This window comes from Artemia sp. Qi Xiang Cuo, chromosome 16, assembly GCF_049724085.1.
Source record: "Artemia sp. Qi Xiang Cuo chromosome 16, ASM4972408v1, whole genome shotgun sequence".
Classification (NCBI taxonomy): domain Eukaryota; kingdom Metazoa; phylum Arthropoda; class Branchiopoda; order Anostraca; family Artemiidae; genus Artemia; species Artemia sp. Qi Xiang Cuo.
The window spans coordinates 46,611,262-46,637,950 of NC_142809.1; the positions used below are offsets into that span (position 1 = coordinate 46,611,262).

Here is a 26,689-nt window from a genome sequence, read left to right on the forward strand (position 1 = left end):
TTATTGTTTTATCACTGAATGAGTTCCATGAGCTCCCAACTCTATTGGTAAATAACTTGTTTCTCAGTCTGATGTTTAATCGTTTTCAGAAAAGTTTATGAGAATGACCTTAAGTTCTTATTGAATCTTTACATTAAAATAGGTCAAAGATGGTTTTATTAGTATACAAAATTTTATAAGCTGTAATTACATTGCCCTGCTTCTTGACTGTAAGTGAAGCATGGCATTTGAAACTACGAGGCATTTGAAATTAAAATGATAATAATTTCAACTTAAAACAAAAACAAATCATTATCAACGAATGAATGAGATCCAAAATGACAGAGAGTACAATGAATAATTAAATTAAACTTGAATTTGAAAATAGACCAACACAAACAGAGGCAAGGTATGAAAATAGACCACCTCGTATTTGATATTTGAAGCACCTATGTTATGACCAGTGTTATTGTGGCTAAGTTTGTTTATTTTCTGAATATTGTTGCAGAATTCATCTGAGGTTATTATCCAACTAGCTCTCTATCCTCTAACAATAGATTTTTAAAAAGCAAGTATTTTAAAACCTTCTCCAATTATTGGTGTAGGTATTTCTCTCTATGCATCTTCACTAACGCCACCTTTTTTTATGTAGATCAGCGGGCCACCTGTATTTATCAGTATTTATAGCGTCATCTATATTACATTACAGTAAGTTGCATTCAGTTTTCTCTAGAAACAAGCAGAAGAGGGAAGAGAAAACACCGCAAATGCCGTATTTGTACCCACCAGTATTCACTTATCCCTAAATTGCGGGGAGTAAGCAAATGGGTCCTGACATATCCCTTGTTCTAGGATTTATTATTAGAAATCCAGATAGTTTTTTTTTTTTTTATCCAAATTTGTTCAAGGTAAGGTTCATATGAGAGTCAATACTCCTTCTTGGATGTATAAGACAATTTTCCTTCCTTACTGTGTTGTTAGGTTCCTGACTAGTTTGTATACTGGTATCTTAATATGTTCTTTGGTTAGAGAAACAGTAGTTCTTATAGGTATCACTTCACAATAAGCACAATTTTCTGACAATGTTGATATGAAGACACACTCAATTTCTTGGAACTTTGAAGTCAGGCAATTAACAATGCTGAACACAACACAAAGTCTGTTAATTGTTTCATTGCTTCTACTTTCAGAAGAAGTTGATGGTTTTTAGAACTTGGAAAATTGGTGATCTGTTCTGATCTTATACTATCAAAACTATTGTCTGAATATGTACTAAGAAAACTATCATTCGCTAATGCACAACAGGAGAAATTATTCACAGGGTTAAGGTTCAGTTGAGCTGAACCTTAAAAGAACCACTTAAAGTTTCACTTGAGCTGGTGGGGGTGGTGGGTAGTTTTTGATTCCACAATATCCCTCTCTTTCTTTGCTCGCCCAACCTGGATCTCTTCTTAGAGTTTGGTTCTTTTGATAGGTTGGCTTTTGATACATCATTTCGCAATTAAATTCTCCCAATTACTGTTTTGTATGACTTCTAGAGGATGTGTTTCTTTGCTGCAAGATTTGAAGCAGAAAATGATGGGCGTGTTGCTAGTTGGGCGTATATATTCAGCACCGTTAAGCCATCCCTGTCTGGTAATTCAATTCTCGGCATGCCTCCATTTTAAGCAAGGGAGCAAAAACAATTCTCTTTAGAAAAGCAACAAAATGAAAAATGAACAAAAGCAACAAAGCAACATGTCTTTCAAATAAACTGATAATTTTCTTAAACCTTCTTCAAACAGGTTTGCAAGTAATAAAAATCCAGGAATGTCAATCTAGATTTATGTAAGGACTGTAGATATCTTTTGGGGTTTTAACATCTATAGATTTTTATGGTAATCCTTTTAACTGAAGTCAGTTAAAAGATCAAACACTTTGGATAGCTGAGCAGTGATTATTAATAACATAAACAGCCTTAACTGAATAGCCAATTCCAACCAAATTCCCATGAGACATTTTTTTTTATAATCGACTTAACTGATTAGCTGGTTCCAACCCATGAGACTTTTTTATAGCCAGTATTTATCTTAAGCCTGCGATTATTCCGTGTGATTAATTCACTGATCTTGACCTAATAGGTGAATAGTTTAAATCATTGATTGTTAGGAATTTTGGATCAATAATAAGGATTCAGTGACCTTGACCTAATAGGCGAATAGTTTAAATCATCTATTGTTTGGAATTTTGGATGAATAATGCTATATTTTATAACAAGTACTAATTGCATGACCACAGTTGCCGTTAAATAAGTGAGAATAAAAGTTTCACCGATTGGGTTGAAGATCCTTTCACTTTTCCACTTACTGTTTCTCGTCTTACGAATCTTCTTTCGACTATGATATAAATTCGCCCGGCATCCACTCTGTGATATGTCCAAACCAAAGAATTATTGTCCAGAGTGCCGACTGCTGGTAACGACAAATTCTGTCCAATGCGTGTCAGGATGCAGCCGCTGGTACCACGCAGGCGTTAATAAATGTGCCCAAATCGGGCTGAAGGACCATACCGATGAATGGTTATGCATGAACTGTCTTGCAAAAAAAAATTCGTGACTTCGAAATCGCAAGCATCTCAATCCCCACAAAAGCCTAGTGCAAAGAGACCTGTGAGAGGATGCGGAATCGGCACCTCTTCACCACAAATTACTTCGGGACCTAAAACCACCTCGGAGCTACCGAAAGGGACTAAGCCGTCAGCGGTAAGTGTAGACATTCTTAACTATGAATCCGAAACAATTCGTCTAAGTGAGAAAATTAAGATCCTGGAAGCCAGTTTATTGGCATCTCAAGCAGAAAATCTAGAAATCCCGGACAAGACACTTAATGTTTCTGTCAGAAATAAAGTGTTCACAAGTCATTTGGAGGTTAAAGACTTTCTTATAGCCCAGCTGAAACAAAAACTCTCGGTGGCTATTGAAACCCGCCCTTGTGACCCTTTGCAAACTTCCCGGGACCAAGTTAACATGTCGCTGTTGCTAACCGAAATTCACCCCCTGATAATGAAATGCAAAACATAAAATCTGGCCCAAGCGTAGATAACGACTGTGTGATCTTAACAGACGAAATGAATCCTGGTGTTACGTCATCAACTAGTGCAAGTGCACCCATTCCAAATCTCGCTCAAAATCTGTTTAACCTCCAGATATGAAAAAACCTTTGTCCCCTTCATTACTGATCAAATAAACCACTAGTTTTTTTTTTTTTTTTTTTTTTTCACTTTTTAATACCATAGTGGTTTACGTTTTGGTCTTCCAGTCCCTCCCCGTTTTATATAATATATTTTAAACCTTTTTAAAAATTTTTTTTTCTCAATTTTTTTTTTGGTTTTGTTTTAATTTGTGCCTTTTTTACCTTCTTACATTTGACACTTTTTGTTAGACTAATGAATGGCTTTGCCTTTCTGATATTTTTGTTTTTGCCATTGTTTAGCCAGTTTTTTAGTTGTTGTGATATTTATGTCTATTTTTATTATATGACCCCGAAATGCGAATTCGGCCCTTCTGGGCTTGCGATAGCCATTTTCTGAAATAAATATCTTATCTATCTCGCAGAGAAGAGTGACGTAAGACGGTAAAACGGACAGTGCCGATCGTAAATACAACACGCTTTGCCGGTTCTTTGAACGAGGGTTTTGCAGATGGAAGAAAAAGTGTCGGTTTTTACATATATGCTTTAATTTTAGATCAAAATGTTGCAGCAAAAATGACTGTAATTTTGACCACGTAGATTTGTGTAGTGTTTTAACTTGTACTGACAGAGAATGCGTTTTCGCTCATGTCACTCCTGACTTTCGGGAAATAAGAGGGCGTGCGCCACGAGCGCGCCATTATCACTCCCTGATGGTCGCGCTTGCCAGTGTCAGCGACAACCTTGCGAATATCAGACAAAAAATAGTTTCGAATTTATGCCAAGCTTTCAATCACCAGAATTCAATTCCCAAAGTCCCCCCCCCCTGAATACCCCTACTTTAGTATCTCCGTTCAGTTTTCCTCCCCCTCCCCATATGCACTTCTCCCTCACCTCTTCCCACCATGCCCTGGCAAAACCATTTTCAAAATTTTCAGATAGCAGGCAGAACGATCTACAGGTAATAGCTCTGTGCAGAGTTTCTAAAACTTCAAATAGTGAGACGAAAACTAATATATTTTCTGCTCCTTTATCACCGTTTCCGCCTCGTAGCTGTTTTCAGCCCTTCATGATGAATCAGATAGCCTAGTTATTGAATTAGATGAGCCTGAAGTCTCTCTCCCACCTAAACAGATTTTCCCAAAACAGACAAAAGTAAACAAACGTCAAGTTGTAGAAAAAGAAGTCCCTCGATCATATTTTCCTTCTTTTTTAACTTTAAATGCGGAAAGTCTCAAAGTTGATAAAATGGGGGAATTTGAGGGTTATGTCCATGTAACCAGAGCTGATATTATTACAGTTACAGAATTACATAGACAAAGTCCTGAACATCTTACAATATAAGGTTACAAACAATTTATTAAACTAAGACATCAGAATCATCCGTTAGGTAAGATAGGTGGCGGCGTAGCGTGTTTCGTACGTGGACAATTGGCACCGCGGCTTCTGAAGTTTCCCCATATTGATGACGATGACGAAATGATTTGGAATATGATTCGATCAAAAAAGCTTCCGAGATCTGTAACTGGCATTGTTATTGGAGTGTTTTATTGCTTGTTTAGTATGGCATCTTTCCAAAAAAAGGTCTTTGCTGAAAAGTTAGATTTGTGTTTTGATTGTATTACTTCTAAGTACCCAAATGTTGGAATTTGCATTTCTGGTGATAAGAACGATCTAAGAATTGAAAGTTTCCTCAGAAGTCAAGGATTCAAGCAAATAGTAAAGTTTCCGACTACTAAAGGTAATACTAAACTTGACGTAATTTGCACCAATTTGTCAGAATATTATAATGAACCTCAAGACCTACCTCCCCTTGGTGGTAGCCACCACTACACGATAAATGGGGCTCCACTGCCTTCGTATAAAGTAAATTATGTCACTGAGAAAGATTCCTACCAACCTCTTTCGGACAGGAGTCTCTTAGAATTTGGAAATTGGATTACATCCAAGTCCTGGGATGAGGCAGCAATTTTAGAGTCCTCTGATGAAAAAGCTAAATTTTTGCAAGATAAATTAAGAAACAAATATGAGGAATGCCTTAATGAGAAAACTTTCAAGCGGTGCGACACAGATCGTCCTTAGGGTAAAGGCACCGATGATTCGACAGTGCAATTTCGGAACCACTGTCGAAATTTTCCTTCAAAACGGGATAGCTCTGCTTAGCCGTGACTTAGAGCGCCATCTCTTGAAACGGTCGTTATATTTCGACGATGCAAAACGTGGACACTATATCCAGTACACCCAGATAAGAAAAGAACATTCAATTCAGTCAGTTTCCTGTTTTCGACACGAAAGGAGCTCCGGACAATTTTTCAGGTATGTAATGTTTAAAATGCCATTACTTGGTTATTTATTGCAAGAAAAAGTTGGGATCAGCACCAATGCGTCAAGATACATCTGATCTTCTTTGAAATGTAACCATGTTAGCTTTTTCTTGATAAAATTTAATGAAAATGGTGACGAAAATTGCATTGTCGAAACTAGGTTCCAAGAGTCGAAAATTCTTGTTCGATGTAGTGGAATACCAGGCAGACTAAAAATGTTCGTTCAGCTGCATTCAAGCATAAATATTGGCTTCTATCAAGGGATTTATTTCTTTGGTAATTATCTTGTAGTAATCTTGTAGAAATTTTAGACAGACAGCAACGGGCCTTCTCGAAATATAGATGACTTTTTCGAAACTTCACTGAACATTTAAAACAGATGAAAAATAATAGGTGTCGAAATTCCAGGATCCACTGACAAAACCATACGCACCATAGCTGTCGAATTTACGGGTGCTTTCTGTGCAACGAGAAATTTTGCTGATTATTATTTCTAATAATATTTCAGATGAAAGAACATTTAAACAAAAGGTTTTTTTTTAAACTTTGAAGTTTTACTTACAGACACTGGATTTTTCCATCATCTGAGGAACTGCCGCTTGGCCTCATACCATGCAGGGGCGTAAATTGCTATGGGCAAGACCTGATTTTGCCCCCCCCCCCCGATTTTTTTAGATTATACCCTTATTTATCCTTCATCCGAATAAAAAATACAAATTTTTTCGAATACAAAATCTTATACGAAATGACGCGTAGGCCTATGTTTTGGACGAAACTAAGAATCTGCATATGAAAATAAAATCCACTAAATCAAATAAACTTCTGAAATTTCTTGAAATCCAATCCCGTTTTCCTAGACCCTATCCCTTCCAAAACGCTAGTGAATCAATTTTATTATACTAAATCCGTTACACTCAATACTATTTGTATTTAACAATGTATATTAAAATTTTTTTTACTGATTTTGTTATACCAAATACTACATACTTGAAACAATTTTGTTGGTTTTGTGACCTGTACTTTTTGCATATTCTTTTATACTTTTATACATTAAATGAAGTTGAAGAAAAACAAAGAAACAAGAATATACATGTCAAATACACCAGGTTCCGCCCACAAGTATTCCCCAAGTATTTAGACGGGTTTCGAATTGGGTTCTGACTTGCTTTGAAAACAGGTAACTTTTTTGTTGTGTCAAATTTGTAGGTGAAAATGCTCTAATTTCGGAAAATTCGAGTTTTGTACCCTTTCCAGACAAAATTTCAAACTTCTCATCAAACAGTTAGATTCCTAGATGTTATTCCTACATACTGAAACCCTTTTCCAACCGAAAGTCTTTAAATTAAGACTTCTAGAGTAGAAAAACTGTTTTTTTACAAAAACTGTTGAATCATCAGTTCAACACCCAATTCGGGTGTCAAATTGGGTTCCGACTTGCTTTGAAAACAGGTAACTTTTTCGTTGTGTCGAATTTGTAGGTGAAAATGCTCTAATTTCGGAAAATTGGAGTTTTGTACCACTTTCCAGACAAAACTTCAAACTTCTCATCAAACAGTTAGATTCCTAGATGTTATTCCTACATACTGAAACCCTTTTCAAACCGAAAGTCTTTAAATTAAGACTTCTAGAGTAGAAAAACTGGTTTTTTACAAAAACTGTCGAATCATCGGTACCTTTACCCTACATAACCCAAGAAATTAAAGATTCGATTCAGTATAAAACTCAACTAAGAAAAGAAGGGAAAATAGGAAATGCTAATATGATCCACAACAAAGTACATAAAATGACAAGAAAAGCTGCAGTTGAGTATTACCACAACTAAAATGATAACCTTTTTGAATCAAAGTCTAGTATGTGGTATAAGGAAATAAAACAAATTTGTGGAAAACCCCCTAGTGGCGTTGATTTTTGTTCAGATTCAAATAATGAAACAGTTGCTAACCAGTTAAATGGTGATTTGGCCAGAATAATTCAGTCTTTGCCACCTCTTGATGTAAATAAAACGAACCAAGAGTATCAGAAAATTCCACATGATGGCGCACCTTTACCTATTATTTCTGAGGATCAAGTTTTTAGTAAAATAAAGAAACTTAAACGAATTAGTATAACTCCCATAGATATTCTAATTGAACTTATAAAAGCATTTTCTGACAAATTGACTAAACCACTAACACAAATTTTTAATTGCATTTCAACTTCTACAGTTTACCCACAAATATGGAAAATGAGGTATGTTACTCCAAACCCTAATAAAGATACTGAACTTAATTTCGATGGTGTGAGGCCAATCACTTTCACCCCCTTGTTCAGCAAAGTGTACAAAAGCTTTTTTAGCAAATTGACTAAAAGCTGAAGTTGAACCCCTCCTTGATCCTCATCAGTACGGTAACAGAAAGAATACATTAACATTCCATTATCTAGTCAGTCTTTTACATTTTATTTTGAAGCATGTTGATGAGCCTGGTAAATGACTAAACTTAATAAAAATTTATTTTTAGAAGGGTTTCGATTTGATTGATCATAACATTTTAATTTCTAAGCTTTTAATGGATTTTAGAGTGAATCCTGCTGTTGTGAAAATGATTCAGAGTTTTTTAATAAATAGGTTCCAAATTTTAAAATATAAGAAGTCTTTCTCTGAACCCAAGCCAGTTTTTTGTGGTGCGCCTCAAGGTACCATTCTGGGCCCTATTCTTTTTCTAGTTATGATCAATGATATTGCTAATGATTGTGAAGACTGCTGGAAATATGTTGACGACCTTACCCTTGGACAAATCTGTGAAGTAAATGAATGTAGCAAAGCTCAAGTTTTAATTGATAGCGTGAAGACTAAAGCTCCCAGTTCAAATATGACGGTAAATCTTGAATTTCAACTATTTCATTTTTAAATTTTCCGGACCAAATTTTCCACCAACTGTCTCTGATTCTCTTAAAGCCAGGAAGATTAAACTCTTGGGAGTTATTATTACCAGTGACTTAAAATGGGAAGCAAACACATCTAGTAAAAAGGGGTGATGCTGGGCTGCAGATGCTGAAGCTTATGTCGAAACATGGCGCCCCTCCAGAGTCACCTCCTCTTAATATATACATCTTTTATTCGCCCAATTCTGGAATATGCAGCTCCAGTATGGCATTTTGGACTGACGACTGAGCAAAGCGCCAGGATGGAAAGAGCTCAGAAAAGAGCTCTAATTATAATATCAAAGCAGGCAGAAATGTCGTATGAAGAGCTGCTGACAAAGTTTAAAATGCAAAATCTGAAAAAAAGAAGAGAGAAACTGTGCATGGATTTCGGAAGAAAATCTCTGATACACCCATTCCACAAACCCCTTTTCCTCCCTCAATCCACAACAAAACGACTCCCGTGCAGGATCGCAGTGCCTGTTGAGAAACTTCAGCTGGTAGGCTGTGCACATCAGCGGTTAGAAAAGTTTTACACCTAGTTTTATAAATATGTACATTGAAAATCAGGAGGATTGATTAGTTGTTTTTTTTTTGTTTTTTATTTTTTGATATTCAATTTTTAATGTGACTATAATGTGACTATGCTTGTTTTAATGTGACTATACCAAAGAAATTTGGCAGTGCCATGAAGATTTTGGTGAAAATAAAAGTTTATCTATCTAACCCAGAAACATTGTTTGGGATTCCTTTAATACTATTTAACAGGATGCTCAGAAATTATGATCCTTCCCTGTCCGGTATATCCCTTTTGGGCAAACCTCCACTTGAAAGGGCACTGAAAAATTTAGTTAACTAGTAGTTTGATGTTCCAGAAACATAGGGATAGGAATTCAAACTAAGAGCATAATATATTAACCAATTAGCATTACTTTAATATTCAATATCAGGCAAAAAAATAGTCTGTATATGTGTAAAACACATGTATCTTTGCTCTGTAATTGACTTGTATCATTTTTGTCTTCCTTCAAAATGTTTTTTGTGGGATATCTTTATTGACTCTATGATGAGAAAAATCCAGATAAGAATTGGTAAAAAGAATTGCACAGGTGGTGTACTGTCTTGTTGAATCAGCAAGATAAGTGAGTAAACATTTTAATTTGCAGGTTCACTTGTAAAATCCACAATAGTTTGTGTCATCTTCTCATTGTAGCACAACATACAAATTGTGTTTAATTTAAATATATTCTTGTCTTACTTCTTGGAGCTTAATTACTTTATTTAGTCACCCAACATTTCTTTGGGAAATAGAGATAAACACTTTTTCCATGGGAAGGGATAAAGCAATGACAAGACATGTTGCTTTCAATTTGTGGGAATATCCCCTGCTTAATATACATTTTGCAAATGTCTCCTATTCCTCCCTATCCCCACCCACTTGCGCATCCTCATTTACATTGAAAATGCTTCCAAAAACAAGTTGCTTTCAATTTGTGGGAATATCCCCTAATAACATACATTTTGCAAGTGTCTCCTATTCCTCCCTATCCCCACCCGCTTGCGCATCCTCATTTACATTGAAAATGCTTCCAAAAACAAGTTGCTTTCAATTTGTGGGAATATCCCCTAATAACATACATTTTGCAAGTGTCTCCTATTCCTCCCTATCCCCACCCGCTTGCGCATCCTCATTTACATTGCAAATGCTTCCAAAAACAAGGCAGTTTAACGCAAATTTAATGCTAGTTACATACTTCCATCTATCCTCTAGTGTCATGCAAAAAGTCTAACATATGTGAAAAGTGATTGAGCTTGACACCACACCCAAAATGCTTCATTCTTTTTTATTTTTATATCTAAAGTACCCAGTTAAGATTTAAATTTACAAAAAACGTCCAGATTCCTTTCATTTATTAACTTCTAAGATCTTTGTATCATTATTTAAGGGGGAAAAGGGGAGGGGGTATAACCATTGTTAATGATAGTTTACATCTTACATTTTTGAATATTCCCTCTCTTAATAAGTATGATGAAATTTAATGGGTAGAAATACAACCAAAGCAACTCCCTAAACCTTTCCCTATGGTAGCGGTACTGTATATGTTTTTCGTTTTTATTCTTCACCTGGCCAACCTGCTGCTGTAGAAAGGATTTTAGGGCAAAGTTTCAGGAATTGACAGATTGTATCCAGAAAACACATCCTTTTGTTGTATAGCTATGCTAAGAGATGGCACCAAACTAAGTAGTAATCTCCAGCCAGTTCACCTAACCTCAAGAAGGATGTTCCAACAAACAAAGGTGTTATTTCTCTGGATGTAATAATGCTGACACTCTACAATTATATTGAAACCAAAGTAAAATCAGACCACTTGGGGGTAACTATCATTTTATGTTGCCATGAAACCACTTAAGGAAAGTTAACGTCAATTACTCAGCAACTGAAATAACGTAAAGACAAATTACTGATTGGGAACATTTACAGTTAAGGTTTGTATATCAGAAATAACATTGGGCTGAAGTCTTAATTGCTACAGACTTGGATACACTGTTAAGAGAATTTTCATAGCAAATTAGGCAAATATTTTTTTTGAATATTTTTTGGGGGAAAAGACCAAAATGTGCCAAAAAAAACTGAGAAACCATATTCAAATTTAAAGATTAAACAAATTATCAAACATAAACTACACTCAATTGGAAAAGAATTGGAAGCCAGCTAATATTGAACCAATGCACAATAAAGGGAGAAGGGACCTTACTAGCAATTATTGGCCTATAAGTCTTACATTGGTTGTATAGAAAGTACTTGGGGGCATCATAAACGAAGCATTGGTTTAGCAAAAGCAATATGGTTTTCGAAAAGGACATTCAATTGATACCAGCCTAATTGAGTCATGTGATTTTATGACTAGACTCTTAGATATTGGTCTATCAGTGGATATAATGTTGTCTTGACAAGGCCAAAGCCTTTGACAAAGTTAATCACCAGCTATTAATTTTGAAATTAAAGGCATTTAGACTGCACAAAGATATTGTAGATAGAGAGTGATGGTGCACAACTACAACGGCAATGCTGTTTTTTAATTGCAACTAGTAAAAAATAGAGTACCTCAGGTGACCATCCTGGGTCCTGCATTACTTAGCAAGTACATCAACAAAAGTACAACATACTTTAAGAATCCTTTGATGCTATATGTGGATAATTACAAGCTCCTAAGAATGCCCCAAGATGATATAAACCAGTGAAGTACACAAGAAAGGTTGAACTAGCTATCCAAATGGTCATTGGATTGGTGTCTAGAGTTCAAAGACGAAAAATGCAGAGTCCTACATCTTGGGCATAATAGTCCCAGAAGTCCATATTATTTAGGAGGCATCTAGCTTGAAGCAGTAGGTGAGAAGAAGAACCTAGGGATCATTGTTTACTATGAGTTGATGTTTTGTTGCCATATACAAGCTCAAGTTATAAAAGCAAACAGAACCATGGGCCTAATAAAACAAACATTTGGCATCAGGAAGCCAAGTGTGATAATGAACCTTTATAAAGCCATGGTTTACATTAACCTGGAATTAGGCATGACCTTAGCCTCTCCCAGTTACATGATGGATACAAAGGTACTGGAGAGCGTTCAAAGAAGACCAACAATGCTTATCACAACATTGCAAGACAAAACCTACAAAGAATATCAAGCCTCACCCAAACTGTCTACTTTAGAAGGCAGTAGGAAAACAGAAAACGTAAAAGCAAATCATAAGCTGCTGAAAAGTAGCCTTTTAAGTCACGTCTTTGCCCTGTTCCTCTAAACTACCATGAAGGGAGGCACACCAGGAAGTTGCAGGTCCCCTGTTGCACCAGGCAAGAGAGCAAGATTTCTTCTCAGTCTGTTCTGCCCTCACTCTGGAACAGCCTGTCTAAAGCTAACATCCAGTCTCAAATCCTGAAAATTTACAAGAAAGGATTTGATCAAGACTGGGTCAATGCTGAATGGAGGCTAAACTGGGATGACAATACCATGAGCTTCAATACCAACAGGAATAACTTGCTAGATATACAATTTCAGGTAAATATCTGCTTGCACATGGAATAACTATGCATAAATCCTGTTTGTTGCATTCTTTGGCTATTTTAAGCATGCTGGAGCACCTGTCAAAGAGATTTATTATCTTAAATCACATCATCCAGCGAAATAAGGTATTATTCTGCAGGTGCTACTTATTGAAGATGTTGAGCCAACACGTCGGTTGCATCCCATTCTTGAAGCCATGGCTTGGATGACCAATCTTTGTCCACAGCTCCCTTGAAGGCCTCCACACTAGGGTCTGAGACTGTTTCATTGCAAACAGTCCATCTACTGCAGGGAATACCATTGTGCCCCTATAGTTAGAGCATTGGCTACTGGATCCTTTCCACTTCCAGAGTGGTAGGATTAAAGTTAGCCTAGTTGGCAATCTCCAGCTAGGTTCATAATATTCACCTAGTAGGATATTATCACTAGATGGATATTATAAACTAATTAACAAAATAATAATATATCTGCCTAGTTGGAAGTTATAACAGAATAGTTTGGAAAACTATCCACTGGGGCTAGTCAGATACATGTCCAAAAGGCTAAGAGATCTTACTATCCACTGGTTAGATTTTCCTATTTGGGCATAATCTAGTTCATATTCATCTAGTTGAATATTTGTGTTATGGCTTTAGCAACTTGATTTCCAACTAGGTGGATATTTTGTTTGATACATATTTTGTTTGAATGATCAAAGGTGAAGTTTTAGGTGAGGGGCTTCATGTTATCTAAGAAAATTGTTGAGTTAGGGGATTGAAACTTTCTTGAATGAATTCATAGCCCAGAATACAGCCAAAGAAGTTGCTATTAAGCTGTTACCTCTACCCCTTCCTAATTTCTAGGGCTTTGAAGATAACATAAATGACAGGTCCATACCTGCTTAAGATTTGGCAAAGAAAACTTTTAACCCTAATTTCAGGGGGTTTAAACTTCTTAATTGGTTCTAGTTTTTGAGAATTATATTTCTCTTATTTAAGCAGGATTTCAAGCCATGCATTTAAAAAGCAGATTTTCAAATGTTTAAAATCAGGATTGAGTAAAGGCATGAAGCTCAAATTACCTTCCTTATGATTTGACTGAGCAGTAGATCAATCCCTAAATGGTTAGTTTTCATAACATTAAAATTACAAAAGGTCATCTAAGGTTAGTGCCCTTTAGAGGGGGACGGAGCAAAGGTAGGTACTTCAAAACACCTTCTAGGGGTATCTACAGATTTCACTCATCTGCCAGTGCTAGTTGAATGTTTGGATTTGATACAAAGGATAACAGTCTAGAACTACCACTCTTCTGAAGAGAATATTTTAATAAAATAAAAGTAGTTCCAATAGATTCTGTATTTTATTTTCCTTTTAAATAAAATAGGTGTTACCCAAACAATACAAACCCCCCCCCCACCCCTGATAGCCCAACAAATACCACTAATGATACACATCTTTATTAATACAGTAAGTCATACATCACAGATTCTTCATTAAAATATATTTTTTTGCAGTCTGGAGTCTATCCTTGTGTGCAATTGAGTGCAATAATAACCAAAGTTATAACTAAAATTATTTAAACAAAAATGGTTAACAATGGAGACAAACATGATAAAATAGTTACATAACATTTTTACACATAATAAAAAGTATATTTCTTGGTAAAATCCCCTAGTTGCCTTTCCAAATGACTTGGGCCCAATGTTTTTACAGGTTAAGAATGTAGCTATCTATTTACAGAGACAGGACCTGTGACACATCACAAGAAGAAGAGAATGATGGAATATATTATTTTGGGCTCCGTCTAAGACCAAGGCATTATAGCAAATGCTAAAATGATATTTATAAAGAGTGAAAAACAAGAAATTTAATTGTACTAAGAAATTCTTTTTTTGGTAATAGTGCTGCATTCCTACTCTCCAGAAGGAAATTTTATATAATTATGAAAACTATTTTAAACATTGTCTTGTCATACATTATGTGAGTACCAACAGTTAGTCTAAACCGTGGTCTATGTGTACCTTAAGCGTGGGCAGTGACCTGGGAGTGGCCTTGAGATAGAAATGAGGTTTTTGGCCAATATACTTAAATAGACGTCAACATGAACAAGTAGGATAGCCTATTTGAGCAAAATAAGATAAATTTATTATAGTTACTTATAGGTTACAAAGGTTCTCATAAACAAATGATATAGTCCTGACAATACTCTATGAGTGAATGCCAAAAAAGGACTCCAATAATAACACAAAAATGAATGAACTCTCCTTACGTTTATGTTGTACTATATATTAGAAAAATGCTGACTGCTTACAAACAAAAATTCTGTTTTAGTTTCTTTGAGACAGGAAGCGTTTCTGAGTTTGAAAGGAAGATGCCTATAGAATTTCTGAAGCAATGTTTGCCTATTTTCTCTAAAAACTTCTGTACATTTTGTACCAAGTTTGACCTTGATTTCTAACGTAATTTTGACTTTTAGTTTCTCCTTTTTATTTCTTTAAAAAGTTATTCAAGGTTATGGCACAATTTGCTATCTCATAACACAATGGATTTTCTGTATGTGACTTTTCTTTAAATTGATTTAATGGCAAACAGGCAACATAACAACAAATTCAACATATAAAGATTGAATTGCATAGCCTAGTCTGTAGACTATAGACCTATTCTGCATTTTGGGCATATATTTGATCATTAGGGGGGAAGGGTAAAGTTTATTGGTATACCTTAAGGAATGATATTAGGTTAGCAAGTATTGTAGAATATCTTAAAAGTAGTTTTCAGAACTTTAAAGCATTTTCATAGCTCTGTAATATTACAGACTCAACTAATTTCTAAGATAGCCTAGCCTAGCCAAAAGCCTCTCATTTAGAATTTTACTATTAGCCTGGGCCTGCATTTGGACCCATTAGAAGAGAGGGGATGGGGTCTGGTTAAAACAGCAGTGACAATTTTATTTGGAATGAACCCCGATGTTTACCTTGGATTATCTTCTCTCAATTTTGTTAAGTGAAACAAATGTAATTTGTCTATTTTACCCTTCAAACCCTGGTTAACTGCCAACTCATGACTCTGACAACATATGCAGTGACTTATGTCTTTGTCTTTTAGCTAAAAACTAATTGAGAAAAAAAATTAGGTAAATTTGTAGCTGACAACATAATTTAGTTTCAATGAAAGTGAATACATCAGTTGATTTTTTTTTATGTGCTTTCATAATTCATTAATCACTTTTAAGGGAAATTCGCCCTTAATAGGCCCTAAAAAGTATAACCATCCATAGTAACCCAAAGTTTAAAACATGAAAAGAGCCTGAAACTCCTCAAAAATGAAATCACAACACTGACATTATATTTGATGGGTTTCTGTTTTTTGCTTTTGGAAATTTCAGCAAATTTGTTTCCATAATATTAAGCCTGAATCAGTTGCAAATGGCAATTTTTCTGGCTTACTAGCAGTTTAAAAAAAAATTTATACTTGTGGTTAGTATGGGATGTTATTACATTAAATTACCTTAAATCACATTGTCCAGCAAAATAAGGAAAAATCCTGTAGAGTTGCTGGTTAGTGATGATGGGGAGCCATTGGTTTTGCAGTGTCCCACTCTGTTTTCCATGGTTTGGTGGACCAATTCTTATCAACGGCGATCTTGAATGCATTGACAGAGGAAGCAGTGACAGCTGCATTGGGAAGACTGTTCCAGGGATCCACTACTCTATTGGAGAAATAGTGGTTGAATAGTCTGCTGTAACCTCTCTTCTGGAGCAGCTTCTTACTATGCCCTCTTGTCCTGGAGAAAGGCTTCTGAGAAGATGAATCAGCATCCAGTAGCTTGTAAGCCATGATGACATCATCCCTCCATTGTCTGTAGACAAGTGTTGGGAGCTGTAGTTTGCTCAGGCGAGATGGATAGTCGACGTTATGAACCCTTTTAGAGCTTAAAATATAATTTCCTCCAAATATTATTATTGAATTATGGATAAAGGTTTAGATCACAGGCTACTGAGATGGAACCATGTTAAGAAAAAAATTCATACTTCATAATACGCATAATAATTGTAGGTAACACATTTTGACTGCAATTCCACTTTTCTTTACCCATAATCCACTTAATGTGCGAATATATAGCCCAAATTATACATTTCCCATGCATTTTGTCAATGAGTTTCTCTTGTTTCAACACATATATTGAATCAACTGTGACAAAACAAGAACCAGAAAATAAGAGTGACAGATGGCAGAGTACACGGGAAATATATAACTTGGGCTATATAGTTGCATATTAGGGGGGGGGGGGGGTGGTAAAATGTAGTGGAGCTGTATTCAAATTGTGTTAATGACAACTTACCTCACCATAGATCCTCCTGTGCCACCAGGGCATCCACAAAGAGCTGCCAGTTGACCTGCATGTGTGCTGCTGCCACAACATCTTCTCATTGGGGTGGTATTGTTGTATGAATGTTGAACAGGTCCCATCTATATCTGCAATGCAAGGTGTTTTTTGGTTGATCTCTCCTGTGGTTTCCCTGAGGTTGCCATTCCAAGATCTGTCTTGGGATACTGTCATCCTTCATATGGATCATGTACCCAAGATATTGCCACCTTTGTTGCCAAATGATGTCTGTAACCATGGGCTGGCCTCAGATAGATTGGACTTTCTGGTTTGTGACATGATCTCTCCAGTCAATATTCAGGATCTACTGAAGGCAATTGTTTTTGAACGCAAGAATCTGTCTCTATTGTTGTTGACTTAAATTCCAGCACTCACTACTACAGAGGAATGCAGAAAGGACATTGCCATTAAATAGCCTCATTTTTAATGTTGTAGAATACTTTTTTGATCACCATACTGGTTTTAGTCAGTTAAAAGCTCCACTTGCTTGCCCTATCCTCAACAGCACTTCCCAATAGCTTGACCCTGAATTTTCCACCATGTGTTGGCAAGGTACCTGAACTCTACAGCCTGCTCAACAGTTGAATCTCCACACTTTATTTTCAGGGGGGAATTAGTTGTTGCCATGCTGTTTGTCTTCTCTGTGTTGATCTTGAGGCAAAGTCGGCCAGCATTTTGACAGATAGTATTGAGGAGATCCTAGAGTTTGGTCTTGTTACTTTCTATCAAGGCAATACTGTCAGCGAAATCCAGATTGTTTAGCATTAATAACAACTACTGTTAATATAATGAAGTGATAACTATTTGCTTAGCAATTCCTTCTCAATAGGCTCTTATCTAGACCTTTACCAAATTTTTACTGAGTCTGGGCATTTTCGACATATATGGAATAAGGGTTTCATAGCCGCATTAAAAAAGGAAGACAGTAAGCCTGGTTTTGAAGGTGTTTGTCCTGTCTCTCTAATCCCTATATTTTTGAAACTATAGGAAGGAGATTGACTAAAGAAAAAAATCATACCTCTTACTGACCAGAGGCAGTTTGGGAACCTAAAATCTAGTTCTACCTCCCATTACCTTGTTTTTCTTATTGAGTCCAGGGGGGGGGGAGGGTAGTGAGCTATAATATTTAAATGATAATACCTCTATTTTTTTTTGAAAGCAGGGATGTCAATAAGTTAATTATCTTTTTTTTAATTTAAAGCAGAGACGGTATCCTATCAAGATGGTATCCAGGGGAGGGGGGGAGGGTATAGGGAGTTATTATATTTAAATGATAGTACCTTAATTTTTTTTATTGAAAGCAGGGATGCCAAAAAGTTGAAAAGTTGACAAAAATTAACAAGATTTTCGTGAGTTATACTTGATATATCACTTGCATAGTTTTATCGTCCAAAGAGAAAGGGACATATGTGTCCAACCCGTTTTTTTCTTATTGATGGAACGGTTTTACTTTGAAATCATTCGTACATAAGTACCAGGCAGATTCACACTAAAACGATTTAGCGTGACGAAAGCAAAATCAACATCTCCACTTAATGTTGCGCTCGAGTGACAATGGCGACCTTTGTCCAGTGCCCAAGTTCATGGGTGTAGGGAGGGGGAGGCAGGGGGGCATATGTCCCCCCCTAGACCTTCAAATTTACATTAGATATGGCTGAAAAAGCAGATGGTTGGAAAAGCAGTTGACAAAAGGCCCTCTATCACACTATTGACAAAACTTCAAATACCATATCACAAAATTTGTCAGTTATCTGGGTAAAAACTTTGAACTTAGAAGCTTAATTTTTTCATAATGCCCTTTGCCTATATCTGTTTTGTCACCTTTAAACAGTTGAAATGGGCGACTTTGATATTGATTGTTTTTTTCTGCTATTTTGGATTCCTAAAAAGTCTTCTTGTATTGGAAACTGGTTTTTAATAACAATTAAAAAAAAATGCATTTAAAAGATTTTTGTCTTCTTTATAGAATAAATGTCATGTAGGCTAAGGCTGAACTGCTGCTTTTTTACTGGTTTTGGCTGTTCTTTTGGATATTATTCATTTTGGGATTCATTCCAAATTATAAATTGATAAATACCTAATATCAGTCAAATTATAAACTGCATCTAAAAGGAGTAAATTTATCAAATTGATAAATACATGATGAACACTTCACATGAGAACATTTCAATTACAATGAAACAAAAAACACTTAATGGTTTATTTGCTATGAAGTAAAATGAAGTGCCAGCTATTTTCTTAGATAAAAAATGAAAAGCTCATCCGTTTTAAATGTAATTAAATGAAATAATATGTAGACTGAAGTAGCTTCAGGAAGATGTTGTGATTTTAATCCTAGTTTGTCACTTTTAATCCAAGCAAAATGTTAGGACACTTAGTATCAGCTATTGAGTTTAAGCTTTGATTTCCAAATGCTCACAAAAATTACCAAATTTAAGAAAGTCGCAACAATAAGTCACCTGTGGTCAAAATGCTCAAAGACTCCTCTTTGATCCCCACTCAGGCTCAAAGATTCTGGTATGGTCATTTCTATGGAAATCTCCCAAGAGTTTCTTTTTAAAATAGCTTTCAAGCGTAGTTAGGGGTATTTAGCCTTTTTTGCTTTTCTTCAAAGCTTTGAAAAAAGTGTTATAATATTCCAAATGTTACATTTGTGCATATTTTTGGTAATCATTTGTGGGGCGATCAAATTTTTTAAACCACTGTAGATACGTAAGAACGTTACAACATCTAGTACCCTGAGGTCATAAGACTGTCAAAGACTCCTCCTTGAACCTCCCAAATTGAATGCTTTTATTATGACCTGGCCTTTTAATGTAACTTTGGCCCTGGACAAAGGGCACCATTGTCACTCAAGTGCAACATTAGGTGGGGATGTCGATATCGCTTTCGTCACACCAATTCGTTTTAGTGTGAATCTGCCTGGTACTTATGAATGAATGTTTTCAAAGTAAACCCATTTCATCAATAAGAAAAAAAACGGGTTGGACGCAGATGTCCCTTTCCCATTGGACAACAAAACATGCAAGTGCTGTATCAAGTATAACTCACGAAAATCTTGTTAATTTTTGTCAACTTTTCAACTTTTTTGGTATCCCTGCTTTCAATAAAAAATAATCAAGGTACTATCACTTGAATATAATAATTCCCTATGCCCCCCCCCCCTCTGGATACCATCTAGATAGGATACTGTCTATGCTTTAAATATAAAAAAATGATTAATTTATTGGCACCCCTGCTTTCAAAAAAAATTAAGGTATTATCATATAAATATGATAGCTCCCTACCCCATCCTCCAGGATACCACCTTGATAGGATGCTGTTTCTGATTGAAATTAAAAAAAAATTAACTTTTTGGGATCCCTGCTTTCAATAAAGAAATTTCGAGATATTTTCATTTAAATATAATACCTCCCTACCCCCCCCTCTGGATACCACCTTGATAGGATACCGTCTCAGCTTTCATTAGAAAAATAATTTACTTAATAATTAACTAGGTCACTGTATGGTTCAAACTAAGTCAGAGATTTGCCGTGGCATTCAATAAGATCCAAAGAATCTAATTGAAAAGGAGCACAAACAAAAGCTAAATAAGGCCAGTAGCCTATGAGAAATCGTAAAATACCCAAGACAATGAGCAAGTCCCAATGGGAGGCCCTGTGTCTATCAAAATATATCAATGATTTCCCAGGGAATTTGGTATCATTTTCTTCTGTTTCCCTTTTAAATGAAAAAAAAAAAATAATTATCTTTTTGGCATCCCTGCTTTCAATAAAAAAATGAGGTATTATCATTTAAAAATTATGGCTCCCTATCCCCCCCCCCTATAGGCAATAATTTACAATTTATTTATGAAGCATATTTTTGGGGTAACTTCCAGTTCAATCTTTAACTCCCCAACCTTGTACATAGCTTAGTCTATAGCTAAATTTTGTCTCAATAGAAGGTTTTTTGTTTTTTTGGAGGGGGGGGGGGTAAAAATGTTTCAGAAAGAAGATTGTATTTTCTGTCAGGGTTCAACAATTGAGTATTAAACATTAAGAAAATCTTTCTAGAAACAGCAAACAAAATCTGCAAATTTACAATTAAGCAGTAGAAACACTGTGTCTGCTGGCAATTTCAAAATCCAATTGAAGGCTGAATTTGTATAGCAGCTAAATACGTACTATAGTTCGGTTCAACTTGAAAATAAAATCCTTGACTACAAATGATTTAAAAATAGCGATTGGGAAACTACATTCAAAATGATTTAAACCCATTTCATAAAGACGATTCTTTTTTTGTCAACATATGAAGAACTGTGTATATTACAATATTTGCAATTGCATATTGCATCTGTCTGGTTTTTATGCAAAGTAACAAAAGAGACAAAAATTAATGAACAAGAGAGTAGTGAAGAATTATGGTATGCAAAGTAATATTTGGCAAGGAAAGTCACTGGTGATAAATTGCTAGGGGTGGTACCATGATTGGGTGATTATTGGGGAACCAAATTTTTTTGGGGGTGATGCATAGATTTTTGGGAAAATACCCAAAAATTTGGGGATAGTGCAAGCCCTGCTTGATTTCTAATCAGGCAAGTTGAAATACTAAACCACACGAGAAGAAAAAGCTCCGCCTTTGCAGTTGACGCAATAAAGAATTGCTGCAAAATTAATTTGAAGTTGACCAAACACCACCGCCTCTGCTGGCGGCAGCGTGCCTGCGACATGCTGGCAGTGGTACAACACTTCAGCAGCATTCAACTGGGCCTCTTGTTGGCGGCGTTTGGTCAATCTGTCAGTGCGGCGCTGGGGTCTATATATATATATATATATATATATATATATATATATATATATATATATATATATTTATATAGGGGTGGGGGTAAAGTTCATTTCTGATGAAAATGCATGTTAAATTTGGATTCAGAATGCAATTCTGACTATAGAGGTAAGCCTATTTCATAGCTACCTGAATAGTCCACTAATATAAACATTTCTTCTCATTCCTCTAAAGTCATCAGTCTTCTTTGTAAGGGACTTGTGCATCCTAAGCTTGAAGTTGGAATTTCTCTTGCCTTTCCATATTTTAAAAAAGACATAAAAGTTCTTGAAGATGTGCAGAGATGTGCTACTAAAGTGATATCTGGCATGCAAGACCCTTCCTACCCTGTAAGACTATCTTCTGAATCTCCCAACACTTCTTTACAGGAGGAATAGAGGGGATATCAGTTTAGCCTTTAAGTTATTGAAGGCTAATATTCTCCCAGGATTATTCCCTACTGTTGGTACCAATTCTATAACTAGAGGTCATCACCTGAAACTTGTCAAGCAGTCTACAATTTCTAGAGTCTGTACTCAATTCTTCTCAACATGTATTGTCAATAATTGGAACAAACTATCCAATGAAACAGTTACTGCTGAATACATTGATGTTTTTAAACAAAGGCTAGATGATGAGTGGTCCTCCAGAGAGTGTAAATTCAATTGGGATTCTACCAATAATTGAACAGTACCTGGTCACCAGTGTACCTGCATACAACTAGTCATCATTCCAGAGCTCTACAAGGAGAAATCCTTAGATAGCTCCAAGCTGCAATTTAAGGTAATTTATCCATTAATGAAGAAATGGGAAAAAAACACTTGAATAAGTAGAAAATGAGCTTAGTTCCATGCAAGATGTGTTAACTAACCTACAATTAGGCTGTTCTGTATCTTATGAAGTAATAGTTGTTTTCTTAACATGTCTCCTTCTCAAGAGCCTCTGTTCTTGGTTTACACTGGAAAGAGGATTGAAAGGAGAATCTAATTTCCACAAATATACCTATCAAAATGGTATAATTTTTAAGGTACTTTTATGTTAAATCCACTCTTTTATATATGTCAAACTGGAGACACAGCAGAAAACCAGTTTTGTATGGGTTAATTCAAGACACTGCTATACAGTAATGAGTGCTTAGCATGGTTTTCAATGCATTGATGATATTTAAACTGTTATTTTTTGGGGTTTAGGGGGAGAAAAAGGTACCTAGGTTAGTATACATAATAATGTATGCTATGCTTTACCCCCACCCCCATAATGTGCAAATATATAGCCCAAATTTGTTTCTAAACTATTATATATTCATCCTATTTTATTTATTTCATCAGCATTAACCAAACTAGCACTATATAAAAGAGTGCATTTAACATAAAAGTGCCATTTTAAATAGGTTAATTGAACTAACCAAAAACTGATCTTGGGAAGTAGCCTATAAGCCTTAGCTGTAACATAAAAATTTAAAATTCTACTTTAGCAACTTTTGGCTATCTTGGAAAGGGGTTAGGTTAGGAAGATGAAACTTTCAGGGATGGGTCTATAGGCTAAAATATGTCTTGAAGGGTAAATTTCTACCAAATCATATTATTGACTTATGAATAAAGTGAACATACCACTTGATGCCTTTTTTTATGCTTTTTCCAAATATAATAATCATTTTTTGTCAGAAATGAATTTTACCCCCACCCCTATTTATACCAATTCAGAGTAAATATTTGCACATTAGGGGGGGGGGGCAAATTTTATTTCTGATGTAAATGGGAGGTAAGTTTAAACTTTACCCCCACCCCCTAATGTGCAAATATATACCCATGATTGGTATATGGGGGTGGGGGTTAAAGTCATTTCCGACAAAAATGATTATTATATTTGGAAAGAGCATAAAAAAGGCATCAAGTGGTATATTCACTTTATTTGTTAGTCAATAATATGATTTGGTATAAATTTACCTCTTGAAGTACCTACCTCCATTCCTTCTCTCTCTAGAGGGTCCTGAAATTTGTCTACATGACAGGTCTATTTTTTTGCAGTTAATATGGGCCTACCACTTAAGTAAACATACCACTTGATGCCTTTTTTATGCTCTTTCCAAATATAATAATAATTTTTTTTGGAGATGAATTTAACCCCCCCCCCCCCTCTATACAGCCTACAGCAATTCAGGGTAGGCCTATATATTTGAACATTAGCCTAGGGGAATGGGGGTAAAGTTTAAAACCTCTCATTTACATCAGAAATAAAATTTACCAACACTCCCTCCCCCACCCCTAAAGTGCAGATATATACCCTGAATTGGTATATATAGCTCATAAATCAGGACCCCCACAGAACGGACTACCTGGTAAAGTTCAAAGCCACAAGGAACAAAGTTTGAGCCCTGTCCAGAGAACTGATAGAGAAATACAAGGAGGCCATTGCAGCAACCTCAAAAACCAATCCCAAGAAGTTCTGGAAATATGCCTCAGCACATAAGCCTGGTAGACACACGGTTTTGGAGCTGGTTTGTAATGGAGCCCAGTCAAACAACCCCCAAGAAATTGCTGATGCCTTGAACCACCAGTTTACATCAGTCTTCACACCCGCAGACAAAGCTCCCCTGCCAACCCCACCATGCTACAAAATCACCACTCAAATGTCACCAATAAGAATGGATCAGGCTGAGCTCGAATCTCGGCTTAAAAAACTTAATCCAAATAAGTCTGTTGGGCCAGATGGCATTCATCCATGACTCTTAAAAGAAGCTCATTCCCAACTAGCAATGCCCCTCTCAAGACTCTTCCAGAAATCTATTGACACTAAACTCATACCAATGGACTGGAAAGTAGCCCATATCTCGCCAATACATAAAGGAGGAGACAAGAGCAAAGCTTGCAGTTATCGGCCAATCAGTATTACGTCTGCTGATGGGAAAATCCTTGAAGGTATTGTCAACACTGCCGTTCTTAGACATTTGATCACAAATAACCTTCTATCGAAACAACAAAATGGTTTCCGACCAGGCAGATCAGTCAAAACCAATCTGATTGACTCGTATAATTACATAACTGAGCTCCTTGACCAAGGTCTCCCAGTGGATATGATCTTGTTAGACTTTGCTAAAGCCTTCGATAAAGTCTGCCATCAAAGGCTTCATTTGAAACTGAAGGCAATTGGAATTCAAGAGGGAGTGGTGGACTGGATCATGTCTTTCCTAAAGAGAAGAAAGCAGCAGGTCAGAGTTTTTGGTGAAGGTGGCAGAGCTTACTACTCCGAAATAGCTGAGGTCTTAAGTGGGGTTCCCCAAGGAACAGTTTAGGGACCTACACTCTTCAATGTATATATTAATGACGCTCCAAGAACTGTTACAAGCAAGCTTAGCCTGTACGCCGACGACTCAAAGCTCATTGGTCCTGTCGGAACTCAGCAAGGTGTGACCTCAATACAGTCAGATCTTGACAGCTTTGGCAAATGGGCCAAGATATGGAGGCTCGAGTTTAATGTTGAAAAGTGCAAGGTTCTCCATTTTGGAAGAAATAACCCATGATGGCAATACTCAATGTCAGTAAATGCTGGTGTGAGACAGCCACTCTCTGAGAGTACCTCTGAAAGAGATCTGGGGGTCGTTGTAGACAAAGACCTTAATTTCAACTGCCACATCCAAGCTGCAGTAGCAAAGGCGAACCAAACTCTTGGTCTCATCAAACGTACAATGACAAGTAGATCCCCTGCAATCACAAAACTTTACAAGAGCCTGGTGAGACCAAGATTAGAATTTGGAATGTGTGTCACCATGCCAATTAATAAAACAGACCAGATGGCTCTCGAGTCTGTCCAAAGACGGGCGTCAAAATGCGTAAAGGGGCTCAGAGACAAAGAGTATGCATGCCGACTGCAGAGCCTCAAGCTACCAACTCTGACATACCGTCAGCAAAGAGTTGATATGATAATGACCTACAAACTGCTCAAGTCTGACAACAAGGACCTCTTTCAGCCTGCCCAGTCGTCAAGAACCAGGGGTCATTCAGAGAAGCTTTTTCAGAAGCGTGCTAATAGCCTACAAGGAAGAGGAACCATTTCTTCTCCAACCGCATAATAAGCCTCTGGAATGATCTGAGCAAAACCACAGTGAGTTCACCATCCGTTGACAGTTTCAAAGCCAATCTTGATAAGGAATGGAAAACCAAACTATGGCTCATGCAGTGGGATGAAGCTGATGTCCCGTGGCCTTATCATCACTAACTGGTGTACACTGGACTCGTCCATATCGCTAGCAAGTGCGATTTAAGGTAATTTAAGGTAATATATATAGGCCTAGGGGTGGGGATAAAATTCATTTGCAACAAAAATTATTATTAGCCTAGCCTATATTTGGAAGGAGCAGTAAAAAGGCATCGGGTGGTATGTTTACTTTATTCATAAGTCAATAATATGAACTGCGAAAAATGTACCAGGTATCCTAATTCAAAATACATTCCCATGACATTCTTTAGCCTGTAGACCCATCCCTGAAGTTTCATTTTCCTAACCTAACCCCTTTCCAAGATAGCCGAAAGTAGAATTTTACCCATTAAAAGTTTAATCTTACCTATTTTCTCAAAAAAAGGAAACAAGTTAAGGTCTATTCGTTTCAAGTAAAATAATCTTGAAGGAGAAACCCTTTTTAATATATTTTCTTCTCTTTGTTCTATAAAACAGCTGATTGGTTACTGCCGACGTCGGCGACTTCTCGACGTCTTGAATATCAGGGCCCAAAAAGAAGGATTTTTGCTCAGAAAAGAGTGCAAGTCGAGAAATCTGAGCGCGCGTGGCTCACTCTTCAGGTTACTCTTTTATTTAGGAACTAACCCTTGATATGGCTTAAAATACTATTGAAATAGCAGGAATTGCAGTTTCAGAAACTAAAAGCAATGAAAAGGAAATCGAATTTCAAAAGTGAGGGGAGACACTTTTTGTCAGAATTAATACAAGTAACTTATAGCGGTAGAAAAAATACGTTTGACTTACACCCTCTGCAAAACCTGTCATGTATGCACTCCTCTTAGCCCAAAAAATAAAAAGGGAGTCGTCATAGTGACTCACCAATAGCTCCCCAGGTTATATTCTTAGG

General features: G+C 36.4%; 1 protein-coding gene across 2 annotated transcripts in view; it reads right to left on the bottom strand.

The window, feature by feature from the left end:
- The window catches only part of LOC148942964 (UBX domain-containing protein 4-like), a 91,463-nt gene extending 65,199 nt beyond the window's left edge, over positions 1-26,264 (bottom strand). For both annotated transcript variants that reach the window (XM_089102065.1, XM_089102064.1), the window contains exon 1: positions 26,168-26,264. The gene's annotated coding sequence lies outside the window, so the exon portion shown is untranslated. The remainder of the gene's footprint in view (positions 1-26,167) is intronic.
- Positions 26,265-26,689: the final 425 nt, after the last annotated feature.